General features: G+C 42.0%; 1 protein-coding gene across 1 annotated transcript in view; it reads left to right on the top strand.

Annotated features, from left to right (window-relative positions):
- LOC126480769 (non-homologous end-joining factor 1-like) overlaps positions 1–19,288 on the top strand; it is a 153,538-nt gene that overhangs the window by 68,831 nt on the left and 65,419 nt on the right. The window lies entirely within an intron of this gene.

Below are 19,288 nucleotides of genomic sequence, written 5' to 3' on the forward strand. Positions count from 1 at the left end.
AAAGTAATGTACAGGAAAACAAACCTTGCTTTCATCATTTTGTCTGTGGTTTGCTCACCCCGCCAATTCTTGGTTTTCTGATCCCTATTCACCTTTCAAGATAACATAAAATTATAGTGTTTGTTGCAAACCTCACTTTAACAGGGAGCTGGTTTGACTCATTATCCTTCAACTGTGTGAAAAGCTGAAGATAAAAGGTGACAGATTAGAACAAAAATCTTAATGTCAGTCAGAAAGTTGTAAATTTTTATTTGATCTTACCTCGATTTTCTATGTAAATTGTGTCTCCTTCTATGTACTGGTGCAGTCATCTTGAGATATGAATGGTTGCTACATGGTGCAGAAGGATCTGTGGATTCTTTTCATTTGGTATATTGACACTCTTTTCATTTGGTATATTGACATTAATAATAACAGCTTCAGAGATGTATATTCATTTTTTAATTTGTGCAGTCACACATTTAACAACACAACATATGATATACAAAAAAAGAACTGCCACCAATCTTTCACATCTTGTCAACAAATAATACGCACATCCGAGCGGCCATGAAGTTAGACTAAAGTGACCAGTGAAGCTCAACTAGGAAGACAGAGATGTTTATATTTACATATCAGTATTTGCCCCCAAAGATAAAAGTTAGTAGACACTGTGTGCTTATGCACACAGCCTGTGATTACTGCAGATTTTATATGGACCATAAGCTCATGGTAATTTTATTTGTATGGTCGGGTGATATTCCTAATTGTTATAATGGGCACTTTGAGAAATTTATCTTTACTTCTGGTGCACCACTATTTGTTGTTTGTAACCACAGCATGTGATCTTCAGCTTGTACTACACATGCCCTCCAGTGGCGAGATAGGCGACTTTGTAGCTCATCTGCTGCCTCTGTTAGAACTCCGCCAACAGCATAGTGCTGTGCGGCAAGCTTGTGACAGTCACATTTGCTGCAACGTCCATGGTTGGTACAAGGATTTTATCAACTGTGCACATTTTATCAACTGGATTTTAATCATGATAAGTATGTGTGGGGAGTGCCTTTTATGATTTTGATTTCATGTAATGCAACATGGCAATTTTATGAAAAGTTCCATAAGGTATGTGTAATTTTGGCCTTTTTATAACAAGTTCATAAAGTATATGGAATTTATTTTATATAATGCGTGATACAGTTTGTAGTCTTCCTCCAACCCCTCGCTCACCCTTTATCATCTTTGTTTCCCCCTTAGATCAAATAACATCTACACCTGCATAGTTAATCTGCAATTCACACTTAAGTGCCTGGCAGAGGGTTCATCGAACCATTTTTGTACTACTACTCTACCATTCCACTCTCGAATGGCGCGTGGGAAAAAGGAACATCTAAATCTTTCCGTTCGAGCTCTGATTTCTCTTATTTTATTATGATGACCATTTATCCCTATGTAGGTGGGTGTCAAAATATTTTCACATTAGGAAGAGAAAGTTGGTGATTAAAATTTCGTAAATAGATCTCGCCACAAAGAAAACCGCTTTTGTTTCAGTGACTGCCACCCCAACTCGCGTATCATATCAGTGACATTCTCACCCCTGTTACGCGGTTACACCAAACGAGCTGCTGTTCTTTGCACTTTTTCAATGTACTCCATCAGTCCTACCTGGTAAGGATCCCACACCGTGCAGCAATATTCCAGCAGAGGACGGACAAGTGTACCGTAGGCTGACTCTTTCGTGGGTTTGTCGCATCTTCTAAGTGTTCTGCCAACAAAGTGCAGTCATTGTTTTGCCTTCCCCACAATATTATCAATGTGGTCTAACCAATTAAAGTTGCTTGTAATTGTAATTCCTAGGTATTTAGTTGAATTGACAGCCTTTAGATTTGTGTGATTTGTTGTATACCAAAAATTTATCGGATTTCTTTTAGTACCCATGTGGATGACCTTGCACTTTTCTTGGTTTAGTGCCAATTGCCACTTTTCGCCCCATACAGAAATTCTCTCTAGATCATTTTGTAATTGGAATTGATCAGCCGATGATTTTACTAGGCTGTAAATTACAGTGTCATCTGCAAAAAATCTAAGCGGGCTGCCCAGATTATCACCTAGATCATTTATGTAAATCAGGAACAGCAGAGGGCCTATGACACTACCTTGCAGAACACCAGATGTCACTTCTGTTCTACTCGATGATTTACCGTCTTATCACTACGAACTGTGACCTCTCTGAAAGGAAATCATGAATCCAGTCCACAACGGAGGTGATACTTCATATGCATGCAATTTGATTAATAGTCGCTTGGAGGAATGGTTTCAAAAGCCTTCTGGAAATCTAGGAATATGGAATCGATCTGAGATCCCTTGTCAACAGCACTCATTACTTCATGGGAATAAAGAGCTTGCTGTGTTGCACAAGAACAACGTTTTTTGAATCCATGTTGGTTATGTATCAATAAGTCATTTTCTTCAAGGTGATTCATAATGTTTGAGTACAGTATATGCTCCAAAATCCTACTACAAATTGTGGTCAGTGATGTGGGTCTGTAATTCAATGAGTTACTACAATTTTCTTTCTTGAATATTGGTGTGACATGTGCTACTTTCCAGTCTTTAGGAACAGACACTTTTGTCAAGTGAGCGATTGTATATGATTGCTAAGAAAGGTGCTATTGTGCCTGCATACTCTGTAAGGAACCTGACTGGTATACCATCTGGACCAGAAGACTTGCCTTTCTTAAGTGATTTGAGTTGTTTCGCAGCACCTAAGATATCTACTTTTATGTCACTCATGCTAACAGCTGATCTGGTTTCGAATTCTGGAATATTTACTTCATCTTCTTTCGTGAAGGAATTATGGAAAACTGTATTTAGTAACTCTGCTATAGTGGCACCATCATCGGTAACATTTCCATCGCTATTGCGCAGTGACGGTATTGACTGTTTTCTACCACTGGTGTACTTACTTGACATACAACCAGAATCTCTTTGGGTTTTCTACCGTATTTTGAGACAATGTTTCATTGTGGAAACTATTAAAAGCATCTTGCAATGACATCCACACTAAATTTCGAGCTTCCGTGAAACTTAGCCAGTCTTGGGAATTTTGCGTTCTTCTGAATTTGGCATGCTTTTTTCGTTGCTTCTGCAACAGTGTTCTGACATGTTTTGTGCACCATGATGCATCAGTCCTGTCTCTTATTAACTTATGCTGTATTAATCTATCTATTGCTGTCAATACTGTATCTGTGAATTAGAGCCATATCTGGTCTACACATACTTAATTAGCTTGGAAGGAATGGAGACTCTCTCTTAGAAAGGCATCAAGCGAATTTTTATCTGCTGTTTTAAATAGATATATTTTGCATTTATTTTTAGTGGTTTTGGTTGGTATGGCTTTGAGCCTCACTACAGTGACCTTGTGTTCACTAATCCCTGTATTGGTCATGACGCTCTCTATTAGATCTGGATTATTTGTGGCTAAGAGGTCAAGTGTGTTTTCACAACCATTTACAATTCGTGTGGGCTCATGAACTAATTGTTCAAAATAATTCTCAGAGAAAGCATTTAGTACAATTTCAGAAGATGTTTTCTGTCTACCACCGGCTTTGAACATGTATTTTTGCCAACAACTCGAGGGTAGATTGAAGTCTCCACCAATTATAACTCTATGACTGGGGTACTTATTTGTAAAGAGATTCAACTTTTCTTTAAACCGTTCAGTTATTATATCATCTGAAACGGGGAGTCGGTAGAAGGAGCCAACTATTATTTTGGTATGGCTGTTGGGATAACCTCTACCCCTAGTAATTCTCAAACTATCTATTTCAACTTCACTAGAAGATAAACTACTCTCAACAGAAACACCCCACTACCATCTTTATTTAATCTATCCTTTCTGAACACGGTTTGCGCCTCTGTAAAAATTTCGGCAGAGTTTACCTCTGGCTTAAGCCAGCTTTCTGTTCCTGTAACTCAGCTTCAGTGCTTTTTATCAGCATTTGAAGCTTTTGTACTTTTCCAACATAGCTACAACAATTTACAACTACAGTACCGATTGTTGCTTGGTCGATTCTCATTGTTTCTTTGCCCTGTACCGTTTGAGACTGGAGCCCTTGTTGACCTTTCCTGAGACTGTCTAACCTAAAAAACTGCCCACAGTCACACAGCCCCTGCTATCCGTGTAGCTGCCTCCTGTATGTAGTGGACACCTGACCTATTTAGCGAAACCCGAAACCCCACCACCCTATGGCGCAAGTCGAGGAATGTGCAGCCTATGCAGTCATAGAACCGTCTGAGCCTCTGATTCAGACCCTCCACTTGGCTCTGTACCAGAGGTCTGCAATCAGTCCTATCGACGATGCTGCAGATGGTGAGCTCTGCCTTCATCTCGCTAGCAAAACTGGCAGTCTTCACCTACTCAGATAGCTGCCGAAAACCAGAGAGAATCTCTTCCGATCCATAACGACACACGTCATTTGTGCCAACATGAGCCACTACCTGAAGTTGGCTGCACCCTGTACCCTTCATGGCTTCTGGAAGGACCTTTTCCACATCTTGGATGACTCCCCCGGTATGCACACAGAGTGCACATTGGCTTTCTTCGCATCCTTAGCTGCCATATCCCTAAGGGGCTCCATTACCCGCCTAACATTGGAGCTCCCAGTGACAAGCAATCCCACCCTCTGCGGTTATCCGGACCTCCCAGGAAGACCGGCCACTGCCGCAACAGGTGAGGCCACCCTTGCTGGCTCAGAAGTACTTTCAGCAGTGGGCAGTACCTCAAACCTGTTATGGAGGCAAAAGGTTACAGCCTTGCGGCCAGCACCAACTTTCGCCTTCCACCCAGGGATTCACGACCCTGCCACAGTTCGCCAATCACCGTCAGGCAAGTGTAGACCAGCAAGGATGTCCGAATCCGAGGGGGCAGTGGCATCAGAGATTCCAGGCGATGCTACAGGTTCCAGAGACGCCAAAGCGCTCGCCTCAGGTGTCCCATTGTCACCACGGCCCAGGGCAACAGCCTGGAGCCTGTCAACCATGGCCAGTACAGCTTCCAGCTGTTTACGGATGGTGGCCAATCCCCCCTGAATCCGTGCACAACAGGCACAGCCCCTATCAATCCCTAGTAATTTTTTTCCCTCTCTTTTATCTCACAAGCTGTTCAAAACAAACAGATAACTGACGACTAAGCGAATTTACATTATATGGGTACTAAAATGCGATTCTGCAACTCTCAAATACTATAATACTCCCAAAATTTGTAAATTAAACTATGCAGGTACCTAAAAACACGCAAAGAAATTAAGAATTAAACTGTAAAACAAATAAGTGAGCTAAGAGTGCGACTTGCTGCTGGTTGCTGCTTATCCAGCAGCGACAGGGAGCTCATAATCATAGCATAAGGATGTTGAAACTGGTCATCTTGGAACAATAAAAGTGTGTACACTCTGATTGCATTGTAAAAAATATGTTCATTTCCAGTATGTGGTGTTAATCACTTCCATTACAGTGTGGTACAAGGATCAGACTGATATGGAATCCGAATTATGGTTTTATTGGACTTTTTCTTGTACACAAAGTATTGCCAGAGGCAAAAGCTGCATAGTAGTCAAAAAGGTCGTAGTATCAACAGTAGCTCAAAACCCAAATGGTTGGTCACTTTTTACATTTTGGGTTTATAACCAGGGTACTTAACCACTAAGTCAAAGCAACAGGGTGACCTAAAGGAAACATACAGCTTTCAAATGAGTGGTAATATGTTGGTTTTTTTTTAATACAAGATTAAAAGTTAACTTCTATTTGATTTACATGGTCATTTACGGTACATATCTCTAATTTTCATATCTTGAGCCATATGGCATTGGTCAGTCAGAGCCACCTCTTCTTTAATGGCAGTTTTCACCTCCATTCAACTTTGGGGTTTGTTAACATAGATGCTTTCTATCAAATAGCCACATAAGAATGTCACAAATGGACAAGTCTGGTGATAGGCAGGGGAAAACATTCATCACAACTGGCATGAGTGCATTTGCAGTGTGCACTGTTGCACAATCGTGTTGAAAATAAGCACCCCCTGTGTTTATCCATTGTCTCTATAATTCCATCAGAATGTCTTTATCTTGAGTATGTAACATTCAGAGTCCGTTGTATCTGTTATACTCTCCACCCCAGAAGAACAAGACCTGATTAACAGTGGCTACAGCATATCACTGAGTTGCACGTGTGGAGTAGAGAGATCTTTTGTGAACTAGGTAATGTTGTTCAGGGGCACAAAAACAATTGTTGTTTGTAAAATGAAACATTTAAGTGAAAGTATACCTCATTGGTCATATACACCGTTGTATTTGGGTCATCTTATCATTTTTGGAAGCCGTAATGATTGCCTCTTTCACAGTGGAGACGTTATCAGGTTCCTGGCATTTTTAATCAGGATCTCATGGGTTCTTCTTGACAATATTTGCTGCTGTTCTGAAACCAGTAACACACCTTATAGTGGTATTGTGACTTGGAGGTGTGCACTGAAATCGGGTACAAAATATTTGCCACATTGCAACAATGGACTCAGCATTTAGGAGAATGGTATCATACACACACACAATGCTCTATCACCCACGGTTCCATTGCTACAAAAATGGACAGTCCTGAAGTGAATAACATAAAATGCCCTGTATCTGTTCTAACTAGAAACACAAGGAAATACAAAGTCATAAATAACTAACTTTTAATTGGTCACTGAATGACAATGAGAATATGAGTGCACTGTGAGTAATAACATGACTGGAATACGTTTGACAAGTGAGAGCTCAGATGCTCAAGTATGCAGATAAAAAATTACAATTTCTGGCAGGTGCCACTCTGCACATATGTCGGATCAGGTAATAGTTACCAGTAACAGGTGGGTTACTACTGGCATAGACCATATAAGTTCAGGCAGGCTAAGAAAAAAATCTTACCTTTATAATCTTGGATGATATTGAATTTAGCATATGTTAAAATGAAGGAGTAAGTAAGGAATATGTATTTCTTTGTTTTCTCCAAAACATTTCTGCTCCAAAGATGACACTGTGCATACCATTTTGGAGATGGAAATATTGGAAAAAATTTTAAAGTGCTGTATCTCTGGAACATTTCTGGATATTTTAAACATAGCTGCACAACAGCAACGGTTCCATGTAATAAAGTTATAAACAGCCGACCAGTTGCAATGGATAAAGAATTCTTTACCTAGGTTTCGACAAATATAAATTTGTCTTCTTCAGAAGGTGTCAATTTTACATTAGTAAGGACTAATGTACCATTGCCGTTTTTGCAAATGTCGGCATAGACCCATTTGTAAAAAATGAAATATAGCCTTAGAATTAGGGTTTGTCACGTAAATATAAATTAGTACATGGATCATGGATCTTGCAGAGCTCACAACTGACATTCAGTCGGTTGTGAGCTCTGCAAGAATTCTTTATCCATTGCAACTGGTCGGCTGATATGTCTGCTTGTGTCTGGATATGTGTGGATGGATATGTGTGTGTGTGCGAGTGTATACCCGTCCTTTTTTTCCCCCCTAAGGTAAGTCTTTCCGCTCCCGGGATTGGGAAACATTCCACGCGGGAAAAATATATTTAAAAACAAAGATGATGTGACTTACCATACGAAAGTGCTGGCAGGTCGATAGAAACACAGACAGACACATACATACACACAAAATTCAAGCTTTCGCAACAAACTGTTGCCTCATCAGGAAAGAGGGAAGGTGAGGGAAAGACGATAAGAAGTGGGTTTTAAGGGAGAGGGTAAGGAGTCACTCCAATCCCGGGAGCGGAAAGACTTACCTTAGGGGGAAAAAAGGACGGGTATACACTCGCACACACACATATCCATCCACACATATACAGACACAAGCAGACATATTTAAAGACAAAGAGTTTGGGCAGAGATGTCAGTCGAGGCGGAAGTGCAGAGGCAAAGATGATGTTGAATGACAGGTGAGGTATGAGTGGCCGCAACTTGAAATTAGCGGAGATTGAGGCCTGGTGGGTAACGGGAAGAGAGGATATATTGAAGAGCAAGTTCCCATCTCCGGAGTTCGGATAGGTTGGTGTTGGTGGGAAGTATCCAGATAACCCGGACGGTGTAACACTGTGCCAAGATGTGCTGGCCGTGCACCAAGGCATGTTTAACCACAGGGTGATCCTCATTACCAACGAACACTGTCTGCCTGTGTCCATTCATGCGAATGGACAGTTTGTTGCTGGTCATTCCCACATAGAATGCATCACAGTGTAGGCAGGTTAGTTGGTAAATCACGTGGGTGCTTTCACATGTGGCTCTGCCTTTGATCGTGTACACCTTCCGGGTTACAGGACTGGAGTAGGTGGTGGTGGGAGGGTGCATGGGACAGGTTTTACACCGGGGGCGGTTACAAGGATAGGAGCCAGAGGGTAGGGAAGGTGGTTTGGTGATTTCATAAGGATGAACTAACAGGTTACGAAGGTTAGGTGGACGGCGGAAAGACACTCTTGGTGGAGTGGGGAGGATTTCATGAAGGATGGATCTCATTTCAGGGCAGGATTTGAGGAAGCCGTATCCCTGTTGGAGAGCCACATTCAGAGTCTGGTCCAGTCCCGGAAAGTATCCTGTCACAAGTGGGGCACTTTGTGGTTCTTCTGTGGGGGATTCTGGGTTTGAGGGGATGAGGAAGTGGCTCTGGTTATTTGCTTCTGTACCAGGTCGGGAGGGTAGTTACGGGATGCGAAAGCTGTTGTCAAGTTGTTGGTGTAATGGTTCAGGGATTCCGGACTGGAGCAGATTCATTTGCCACGAAGACCTAGGCTGTTGGGAAGGGACCGTTTGATGTGGAATGGGTGGCAGCTGTCATAATGGAGGTACTGTTGCTTGTTGGTGGGTTTGATGTGGACGGACGTGTGAAGCTGGCCATTGGACAGATGGAGGTCAACGTGAAGGAAAGTGGCATCGGATTTGGAGTAGGACCAGGTGAATCTGATGGAACCAAAGGAGTTGAGGTTGGAGAGGAAATTCTGGAGTTGTTCTTCACTGTGAGTCCAGATCATGAAGATGTCATCAATAAATCTGTACCAAACTTTGGGTTGGCAGGCCTGGGTAACCAAGAAGGCTTCCTCTAAGCGACCCATAAATAGGTTGGCGTACGAGTGGGCCATCCTGGTACCCATGGCTGTTCCCTTTAATTGTTGGTATGTCTGGCCTTCAAAAGCGAAGAAGTTGTGGGTCAGGATGAAGCTGGCTAAGGTGATGAGGAAAGAGGTTTTAGGTAGGGTGGCAGGTGATCGGCGTGAAAGGAAATGCTCCATCGCGGCGAGGCCCTGGACGTGCGGAATATTTGTGTATAAGGAAGTGGCATCAATGGTTACAAGGATGGTTTCCAGGGGTAACACGTTGGGTAAGGATTCCAGGCGTTCGAGAAAGCGGTTGGTGTCTTTGATGAAGGATGGGAGACTGCATGTAATGGGTTGAAGGTGTTGATCTACGTAGGCAGAGATACGTTCTGTGGGGGCTTGGTAACCAGCTACAATGGTGCGGCCGGGATGATTGGGTTTGTGCATTTTAGGAAGAAGGTAGGGGTGGGGGGGGGGGGGGGGGTCGGTGGGGTCAGGAGGTTGATGGAGTCAGGTGAAAGGTTTTGTAGGGGGCCTAAGGTTCTGAGGATTCCTTGAAGCTCCGCCTGGACATCGGGAATGGGGTTACCTTGGCAAACTTTGTATGTTCAATATATCCTCTCTTCCCGTTACCCACCAGGCCTCAATCTCCACTAATTTCAAGTTGCCGCCACTCATACCTCACCTGTCATTCAACATCATCTTTGTCTCTGCACTTCCGCCTCGACTGACATCTCTGCCCAAACTCTTTGTCTTTAAATATGTCTGCTTGTGTCTGTATATGTGTGGATGGATATGTGTGTGTGTGCGAGTGTATACCCGTCCTTTTTTCCCCCTAAGGTAAGTCTTTCCGCTCCCGGGATTGGAATGACTCCTAACCCTCTCCCTTAAAACCCACTTCCTTTCGTCTTTCCCTCTCCTTCCCTCTTTCCTGATGAGGCAACAGTTTGTTGCTGAGGCAACAGTTTGTTGCGAAAGCTTTGAATTTTTTGTGTATGTTTGTGTTTGTTTGTGTGTCTATCGACCTGCCAGCGCTTTTGTTTGGTAAGTCACATCATCTTTGTTTTTAGATATATTTTTCCCACGTGGAATGTTTGCCTCTATTATATTCATATCACTTTTTTTTTTAAATATAATTGCTTTATGATTACAAAGATATCCTCCAGTTGGATTTATATGTTAGAGTTCTGAACTTTTTTTTATAATTTATGGCCTTTTTTTTTAAAAAAAAAAAAAAGTGCCAAGCCATAAAATTTGGTTTTTTTTTTTTTTTTTTTTTTTTTTTTTTTTTTTTTTTTTTTTTTTCTGTTTATTAGTACTATATTCTTCTACAATCCCTGAAAAGCATACATAAAACCAATTTTATACCACATTGTCACATAACAGGATCATAAAAATCAAAACCTAGCCTTATTTAACATAATTTTAGTTTTGAAAGATGAGTGGGAGACTCATTTTTCAAGAATTTTAAATGGTTCCAAAATGTATGTGAAAGGTCCAAAGACTTAAAGGTTTCAATTTATACAACTTCTGTGCACCCTGTTTTGTACTGAAATTAGCCAGTCAATGAACTAAAAATGTGTTCCACTGCTTCAGTATCTTCCTTTGATATAGAGTGATGCCTTCCTGTTGAACCAATTGGAAGTGGAGCGCTTACAATCTTCAAAACATTGTGAACAGGAAGTGAGCACTGATGGCATTGTTGGTGTCCTTCGGCTGGAAACCTATATCCAGCAGCTGGTCCATGTGGTGGCATAAAGTTCACTACAATTTCGTTTAATTCATAGCTGGTGTCTACAATCTCTACAATCCACCAATCACAGTCATACACATACGCCAGAAACATCGTCCTTCTCTGGTTGTGAATCTGAATATTATCCTGCTGTTTCTGAGATGTTGGCCAAATGAATGGAATTTCTTCTTTCTTGCTCTATAAAGTGCATGCAATATCAGTTCGCCTATCACTTTTGAGTCCAAAAATGTGCCTTCTGTATCCTTTCACAGGAGTAGTTTGTTTGGACCATTCTTCTTTTTTCTGCTAACGGAATTCTTGATTTCCTCTTTGGACGAAAGAATGAGAGCTGTGGATGTGTAAGATTTCACGACTCTCGTAAAATCCTCAGCATTCTGAATCGCAGCTATATTTGGTCTGGAAAGCGTATGTTTTGTAGCATGGTGGTTCAGCAGGCCTCCTACACCATCACAAGGCCCCTTCCCGTGACCAGTAGCACTGTATACCCAGTCACTTCACACAAGTGACTTACTCAATTCAATCAGCTGGCAATGATTTTTAAAATGACTAGGAGCACCATCAGGAATAATGATTATCTTCTCTGCCCCTGTTTGCAGTTGAAGAATTTTGCATGTTGCTGGCAAAGCATGTGCTGAGTCATGTCCTGTGTCATGACTCATAAGTGCAACACTTGTGGTCTTGTTTTGAAAATATGTCACTCCTGTAAAAATTGAAACCTGATCATTACTCCAATGATACCCTTGTACTTCTTGTGGGAGAATTACAGACCAGTTCTCTGCAAAGTCACAGTGAAGCACTAAACATAGTTCTTCAGCCTGTACACACCCTTTCACTTCTGCAATGTGTTGTTGTTGGAGTTTCTTCAGATGCTGATGTGTTACTACTTTCACTGACCATTTACCAAGTTTATCAATTAAACTGTCAGAGGCAACAGTTATTTTAATTAGTTTATTTTCCTCCCATGTCGCATATGTAATTTCTGCAGATTTACCTGCTACGTCTTCCAGGCCAAGTGCATGTAAGGACAGTCCTCCCTTTCCAGGGCAGTCACCACATTCTTGAAACAAACAGGTCTCTCGCTTTACATCACAGCCTACTAATGACTTCAGATGCCCAACCGAGGTGTCATATGTCACGTGCTCCAGTAAGTTCTTCAAAGTTACCATACAAAGTTAAAAATTCGCATGCAGTACCCACATAAACAGACATCTCTAGGTGGGTGTGGAACTACCCACTTAAGTCGTAGTGCATAAAATTTTGATCTTCCAATATGTGAAAGTTATATAGTTGCTCTTATAAATTGCAAAAGTTTCTTTAATACTGTGAGTCAGGTACCTCTTCACTTTCACGACTTTTTGACTTCCAACTGTTACAGTTATAGGGTCTTTTTTGTTGGCACTCTGGCGAGAACAGTCCCATTTATCTTCCAGATAAAATGACTGCACTATTTGAACTTGAGCTGCTGCTACAGGATGACCATACTAGGGATCTGGTCTTCCAAGGACTCCTTTTACAGGCCTCACATTTCTTGATTTGTCTACCATGTGCTTTGATACTGATGGAACGTGGTTCAAAATTGTTTTATTTGAAAATGTCTCTGGAATACTAGTTAAAACTCGCACCTTTTCACTGTAGGATGTACAATATTTAACAGCTGAATTGATATTTGTGAAAAATTCCTGGCAAGAGGTGCAAGAGTGCTTTGGTTTATTTTCTTCTGAAGATGGAATTTCTACATTGAAGAGTGTGGTCAGTTTTGCTGTAGTGTATTCATCCATAGCTTTACTAATTTCTCTACACTTTCTTGATGCATAGAACTTAGGACTCGACTTCACTGACAGCTGTTTCTTAGCAGAACTAATACCTATCTCTGTAGTTGACTGATTCAGGGTATTTAATTCTTCATCTATTGATGCAAAATCTGCATGGGAGGCTTCACCTTGTTCAGATACTATCGTTGTTGTTATTCTGTCAAAGCATTTAGAACACAAAAATTCATCACTGGAAACATCTTCACTTTGAAACAGATTCGTCGAATGAGAACTCTTATTCCCAACCTGAACAAAATCAGTTTTTTTGTTTGTCTTATATATCACTCTTTTATGTATACACAAATAGTCAGCACACTTCACTCTCCTGTGGTGCCAGTCAGAAGACGTTTCAAACAGTCCTTTTCACAAAACACACTGCAAGTGTGTCAACTGGCAAATTCCTCACGAAAACACGGAACTCACTGGAAGGTCTCATATTTCTTAGAAGCCTTTTCAGTAAACAAATTAACACTGTACAGCTACAAACAGAAACCTGCAATTAACAACCACGACAAAGAAACTGACAAGAAACTACAACAAAGTGTAAGAAATATCTGCAACAATGAAAGTGAAAAGAAATAACTGCAACAAAGACAATAGAAATAAACATTGTAACAAAGAAATTAGTAAGAAACAACTTCAGCAAAGACACACATTACCCTTGAAAGTTAAAAAAGAAAATTAAAATAAAACCTGTCTAACTCAAAAGTGGAAGCTCTCCTTTACAGAGAATATAGTACTACATAGTACTAATCAACAGAAAAAAATATAGTTTTTCTGGCTTGCCATCTTTTAAAAAAATCTATAAATTATTTTTAAAAATTTCAAAAGGCGACAGTAAAAGAACTTGGACAGATATGTCCAAATGGAGGATACCATTGTAATAATAAAGCAATTATCTTTCAAATAAAAAAAACTCTAACAAAATATCTAGAACTGTTACAGAGAGACAGCATTTTTAAAAAAAATTCCAAAATCTGTATCTTCAAAACGGTGTTCGCAGTGTCATCTTTGTAGACTTGTATGTTGGGGGCAGGAATTTTTTTGGAGAAAACAAAAAAATACGTGTTTCTTACTTACTCCTGAATTTTAACATATGCTAAACTCAATAACATCCAAGACTATGAAGGTAACCCCCCTGCCTGAACTGATACGGATTATGCCTAACTCTTCTCCTTCCTTGCTGGGGTGGGGGCAGGCATCACTGGTTCGTGAGGTGCCTGTAGTGGCAGCAGAAGATGCGAGGAGCGAGGAGATCCCAGTCCACTGGGACCAGTACGTACAGACAAATATGAGTGGGCAAGTGCATCCCCATTGTTGTGGGCACCCGGTAGATGGGACCGGCAACAGAAGGGAGGCCATCTCTACATTGAGATCAGCAACAAAGGGCACCTGCTCATGGAGCAATGACAGCAGACTGGTGAGGAGAGGTACTGGAGAAGGCGACTGGCTGCAAACTCTGCTGCTGGCCGTGCAGCCTCATTGCAGGGGGGAAGAACCAACACGAGTTGCAGGAAGCAAATGTGAATGATAGGAAACTGGGGCGAAGGACGAACAGGTGGCAGCAAGTGAACAGTCGGCATCAGGGTCCCAGCCTGCACCGTAGGACACAACTTGTTCTTGTGATGTGCCACAGCTAATCGTTAATGCAAACCACAAAGACACGGACATTGCACTGGCTGTGGATTACCACTGGGATCCAGTGAGGTTGAAGGTACTGTCCAGAACTCCTGGCCCAGACAGGTGTAAACTTTAACAAAACCACTACTGGTGGCGGATGTCCACTCGGCAGCAAGAGGTTGAGGAGCATCAGCAGTTGATGGCTGTGCGGGAGCTCAGTGGGACTCTAGGCCCCAGTTAGCATCATTCTGTAAGAGCTTAAGAAAAATGTAAGAGCCTCATCAGTGGGAAAGTCCGCCATGTACTAACGTGTCCGTGTCTCAAATGTCCGGACAGGGTGTTCGAATGTGGCTCGAAAGGAGGTGCTGTGACATGGTGAATGCCATTGTCGTTACAGAAGTCCTTGAAAGATTGAGCCACAAATTGAGGACCATTGTCTGAAACCAAAGGGCAAGGCAAGCCATTGATGTCAAATATCTTCGATAGGGCTTTGGCAGTTGCATCTGCTGTCCCAAATGGACAACAAATGACGTAAGGAAAACAAGAAAAAGCATCAGTTGCCAACAACCAGAAAGTGTCCAAATAGGACCAGCAAAATGTATGTGGACTCATTCCCATTGTTAACCCTGGTTACAGCTGGTTGCAACAAAAAGTGCTCCATCTTGCGATTGAGGTCCGGTAAAAAAACATGGTGGCACACCAATAGTTTCTTGCAAGTGATCCCCAAGTGTCACTGATGCAATAAATGGAGGACCTCTCACCACAGAGCTGCTGGAATCACGATGTGGCGAGTAAACTCATCTGTCTACAAGAGAACAATGCCATCTGAGAGGGAGAGATGGTGGCTTAATACTTAATAATTCTGAAGCGGGTCTGAAACCAGCCTATCTGACGATGAGTCACCGCTGTTGCACCATGTGCATGACCTGCTGGAGCACTGGATCCGTTGCCACAACAGAGGCAATATGGGAACTTGTGATGGGAAAACCATCCACTGTGTGTCTTGCCTCCATATGCAATTGTAAACAAAGCAGTTCCTCTTGGTTAAACAAGTGGTCTGGGCCCATGAGGAACTGGGATGAAAAATCCACATTCCCACATTGTGATGTGGGATGAAAATGGATCTCATAATTGTAACGCTAAGGACCTCGTAATTGTATCGTCACAAGAACAGAGCACATTGCTGAAGACCAAGGGCGCCCAACAGTCTAAACAGGGAAACAAAAGGCTTATGGGTGGTAACTAAATGAAATTTTGCACCATGCAAGTACACATGAATTTTTTTTCCTGCATAGGTTATAGTAAGAGCTTCTTTCTCCATACCTTTTCCACCTGAGATTAATATTGTTGTCGAGCCGAGTTGAATGTTTTTGATGCAAAGTCAGTTGGCTGTTTAGAGCCATCAGAATGGTAATGGGTAGGACTGCTTCCACCCCCGTACTCAGATGTGTTTGTGGCCGGGACCAGATGCATGCCAGGTTGAAGCGTTGCAAGATGTAGCACAGAACGAATACTATCTTTGACCTCACAGGCTGTAAACCAAACAGGAGGAGGACTTTTCCGAAGTAACAAACACAGGGTGTGGTCTGGAAATAAACTTGTGACATTTCGCCAAGGAATGCATGAAGTTCTCATAGATTAGATCAATGGGGAAAAGCCATAATGACGGCAAAGTGCTGTTACATGGAGGCATACCTTGCTAGGAAATTTCATGATCCAAATAAACAGTGGACAGTTAAAATAAGTGATACTCGCAAGTTTACATTTGAGGCTTGCAGAACAGTAAACAAAGACTGAACGAAGCTTACGTAGATTATTCTACATGGAAGCACATGTCATAACAGTACCATCAAGATAGTTAATTTTCTGGGGAACAACCACCGTGACCTGTTCTAGAAAATGTTGATAGATTACTGGTGCACTACCAACCCCAAACATGAGCCACAGATACAATAGAGGCCAAAAGGCCTATTGAGCACAAGCAATTTTTTGATGCCTCGTTCAATGGAAGCTGTAAGTAGGCTTCAGCCAAGTTTGTATTTGGGGGGAGGGGGGGGGGGGGGGGGGGGAACCTACCACAGCCAACCTAGTGAGCAGCTCCTCTGGGCGAGGTAGGAGGTAAGTGTCCATGACTACCTTGTGCATGTATAGTGACCTTGTAGTTTCCATGGACCTGAAGCTGATTGGACGGTTTCTTTACAATCGCTAAGGGCGTAGCTCATCCTCGTGAGGAAGTCAGTTGAATCACTCCCACCTGCTTTAAGCATTCCAGCTCTGTCGTGACCTGGTTGTGTAAAGCAACTGGCACCGGCCTCGGCTAAAGAAAAAAAAAAAATATGAGGGTGATGTGTACTGTGAAACTGTTTCCACAACCTAACCCTGAGACCAACAGATCAGAACACGAGGAATCTGATTCATGATAAGGCACTTGGTCTAACACCAGATGCACTGCATCTGTGATAGAAAAATTAAAACAGCGAAGTCGATCAACCCAAATCAATTTTCAGTTCTCACATCATTGACCACCAATTACATAACAGAGTGCACAACTGACTTGTAAACTGTGTCAGCCGTGAACTGGCTAAGAGTAGTACTCTATTTGTTATAGCTTACCAGTTGACACTTGACGCATGCCAACCATGGGGACATGAGCCCGGTGTAAGTTTGTGAGTTAAATAGGGATAAGGCAGATTCTGTGTTGACTGGTTAGTTCATCACCCACACTTCAGTAAAAAGTTTGTTCTGACCTTCAGAAACAGTGAACACAAAAACGAAACAGCGTGAATATCGATGTCCATTGATTCGTGCAAGGACGCCGGAGGTATTAGAGGTTGATATACAACTGGTTATGTGACCTTTATTCTTACAGTTATGACATGTGATCCACTGCCTGGATCAGGCTGTCTGCTCATGGTGCACGAAAGAAGAGGGATGTGAAGGAAGGAGCATTCAGTGTTCCTGCTGCTAACAAAGTGTTTGCCTGCAGCAGCCCAGCAAGCGTGTTTGTACTGTGGCCGTCTTCTCCTCTTCCTCTAGCACGCTAGGCTCCATGTGCCAGGATTGCCCATAGTCAATAACAGCAACATCTCCAAGTCTGTAACTGGCGGCTTGTGCTGTAAGAAACCTCAATTGACTGTGCAATACTGTAAACTTCTCCTAACATAGGGTCCTCAACTAAAGGGCATATTGACGCTCTTCTTTATCGGGGGTATTGTGTCCTGGACCAAGGTCTCTGCATATGGCTCCTGAGACTTAACTGTGACAAAATGACATTTACTACTATGGTCATGAAGCTCAGTGCCCAATCTAGATGTGACTGCTGTGGCTGTTTGTGACATTGGTAGAATTCAACATACAGCAACCAAATGCATACACTTTTTGCGATAGGAGGACAGCAAACAACACACATCACCAAAGGAAAGCAACGCCGGTTCTTGCAGAGGCGCTAACTGGTGCCGTAAGTTACATATACAAGAGGTGTCCAGGATAAGAAGGGAGTCCTACAAACCTCCCTATCAACCACGTGGAATGCCACAAAACGTTGTTGAAGCCGCTTGTCGTTAGCATTCCAGTTGTCTGTGGGTTCATCCAAGTAGGGGGGGTGGGGGGGTGGGGTGGGCTGTAGTGACTGAGCAACCAGTGGCAGAGCGTGCTTCAACATACCCAACAACAGTTTCAGCACAGCTGCATTAAGCCGCTGCTCTTAGGTGAGCGATTGAAATAGTCTACACAGTCGAACTGATGGCAGTAAATCCTCAGGATCCAGACCACATGAAAATACTACCGTCGCTTGTCACCATTTGCATTCTAACTAGGAACACAAGGAAACACAAAATCTTACATAACTAATTTCTTTTGGGTCACAGAGTGATAACAACAATATGTGTGTAGACACACACACACACACACACACACACACACACACACACACTTTTTCCGTCATCAAATGGCAACCATGTGCCTGTTTATTGCAAAGTGTACAACAAACCAGCTGATGTGGTCAGGTCTGGTTAACATAAATGAATAATAGTTGTGAGTTAAGTTACTTTTTTGTGTAACTCACTTGCAAACAGCTATAGCACGTTCTGCAATCTGCCAAAGGACTCCCACTAACAAAGAACAGCTGTTGATCTGGCTCTTTTGATGCTATTTCTGTTCTGTGTCAGCACAGAGAGTGGCTTCAAATACATTTTCTGTAGTTGGGAACAGCTCCAAATATGGCAGTTAAGTACAATATCAGTTGTGGCACACATTTAATGCTAATGTAAACAGAAATAAAGGTTTTCACAAAGGATGCTTGTGTATATTAAAGCAAGAAGTAAATAGTAACACTATTTTAACACTGCACCCGTGGCTATTATGTCTGCAGAAATAGGTTTCACTGATTGTAGACTATGGATCAAGTTTAAAAGAATAGTTGACAGTGCACTGGATAGATATGGCCCCAGTATAACAGTTCATAATGGGAGGGTACCTTCATGGTATACATTCGCTGTAAAGAAACTTCTAAAGAAATTGAGATTACTGCATAATAATTGTAAAACAAAGCGTAGGTCTATAGATAATGAGATGTGGAATGAAACACGTTTGGCTGTCAAGAGATCAGTGCATGATGTCTTTAGTGACTACCGTAGCAGAATATTCCCAGGTGATCTTCACAGAACCCAAAGAAATTCTGTCATATGTAAAGGCTGTTAGTTGACCAAAATTAGTGTCTATTCCCTGGTGAATGAGACAGGAACTGAAATTGATTGTAGCAAAGCAAAAGATGAAATTCATAACTCTGTTTTCAAATGTTCCTTTACAAAGGAAAACCCAGGAGAACTGCCCCAATTTAATCCTTGTGCCACTGAAAAGATGAATGAAAGAAGTATTAGTGTCAGTGGTTTTGAGAAACAGCTGAAATTAGTGAACTTGAACAAAACTCCAGAGCCCAATGGAATCCCTATGAGATTCTATACTGAATTTGTGGCTGAGTTAGACCCTATTGTAACTAT

This window comes from Schistocerca serialis, chromosome 5 (assembly GCF_023864345.2).
Source record: "Schistocerca serialis cubense isolate TAMUIC-IGC-003099 chromosome 5, iqSchSeri2.2, whole genome shotgun sequence".
NCBI classification, from domain to species: Eukaryota; Metazoa; Arthropoda; class Insecta; order Orthoptera; family Acrididae; genus Schistocerca; species Schistocerca serialis.